Source organism: Rhincodon typus, chromosome 4 (genome assembly GCF_021869965.1).
Source record: "Rhincodon typus isolate 14 chromosome 4, sRhiTyp1.1, whole genome shotgun sequence".
Classification (NCBI taxonomy): Eukaryota; Metazoa; Chordata; class Chondrichthyes; order Orectolobiformes; family Rhincodontidae; genus Rhincodon; species Rhincodon typus.
In genome coordinates this window covers 10,825,334-10,826,815 of record NC_063335.1, presented here as the reverse complement: position 1 = coordinate 10,826,815, position 1,482 = coordinate 10,825,334, and positions in this window count along the sequence as shown.

The window sequence follows — 1,482 nt, the reverse complement described above, 5'->3', positions numbered from 1 at the left end:
CCCGCACGGTACAGCCCGGCTCGGTGGCTCAGTCCCGTCCCGCACGGTACAGCCCGGCTCGGCTCAGTCCAGCCCCGCACGGCACAGTCCGGCTCAGCCCCGTCCAGCCCCGCCCCGCTCCGCCCCGCACGGAAGGCAAAGCAGAGCCCGACTCAGTCCAATCCCAGACCGCGCGGCATAGCCCCTCCCGGAACGGCACAGCCTAGTTCAGTGCCGCCCTGCACCGATCCAAAACAGCAAGTGCAGCTCTTGTTCATCGTGCTTCAAGTAGCCCACCTGCAGATTGCTTATAATAACTGGTAGGCGACAGTGAAATTAGCTGCACCATTCGTCCAACTTATGCTTTAACACTATAGTCCCGGGTAGGACAGTATTGAGGTGCAATGATTGGGCGTAGCAAGAAGCAAAAAAAAACTACTCAATTTCTGAAAGGAAAGCGATCCCTCTGTGAAAAGTATCAACACACCCATTGTTTCAGAGATAGTAGGAACTGCAGACGCTGGAGAATCTGAGATGACAAGGTGTAGAGCTGGATGAACACAGCAGGCCAAGCAGCATAAGAGGAGCAGGAAGGCTGACGTTTCGGGCCTCTGCTTGGCCTGCTGTGTTCATCCAGCTCTACACCTTGTTATTTTATAACACACCCATTGTGCCTGATAGAGAAAGATACAGAGAGGGAGGCCTTGATGACGTTTTCAAAGGTCGAATCATATTTCAACGGGATCTGGTAGGATCATAAACGAACAATGTTGAGATTTTTCAGGATTAAGTGGTAAAGCCACATTTGTTGTAACGGCAACAGGTGTTGTTTGTGGTATCCAGGTAGTACCCAGTCAGGCTTTTAGTGCATTGAAGTTTAATGATATTGCAACACTCTTTTAACAATCATTTCCTTAGACTATTAAAAGTAGGAGCAGAAGTAGGGTATTCAGCTTATGAAATCCACTTTCCATTCAATGAGGCTGTGGTTGATCTGGTAATCTTCAAAATCATTTTCTTGCCTTTTCCCAATAACTTCTCATTAAAAATCACCTGAGCCTTGAATATACATCCTGTGCAGTAAATAATTCCATGGGCTGAGTACCAGCTGAGAGAAGAAATTCCATCTCATTTCTGTCCTAACTGGACGACTTGCTACTCTAAGATTATTCTCTCTGGTCCTAGGCTGTCCTTCAAGGGAAACAAGCTCTCTGCATTTACCCTAACAAGCCTCCTAAAAATTTTGCACGTTCCAATAATGTCACCTCTCATCCTTCTAAATGGGGATCAGTGCTGGGGAGACAACAGTTTACAATACATGTTTGAATGAAAGAAATGAATGTACTGTAGCCAAATTTGCAGATGTCAAAAAAATAAGTGGAAAGGTAGGTCGTGAGATGGATATAAGCAGTTTACAGGGAAGATTGATACAGTGTGGAGTTGGAGGAACACAGCAGATCAGGCAGAATCAGAGGAGTAGAAGAGTCAACGTTTTGGGCCTAG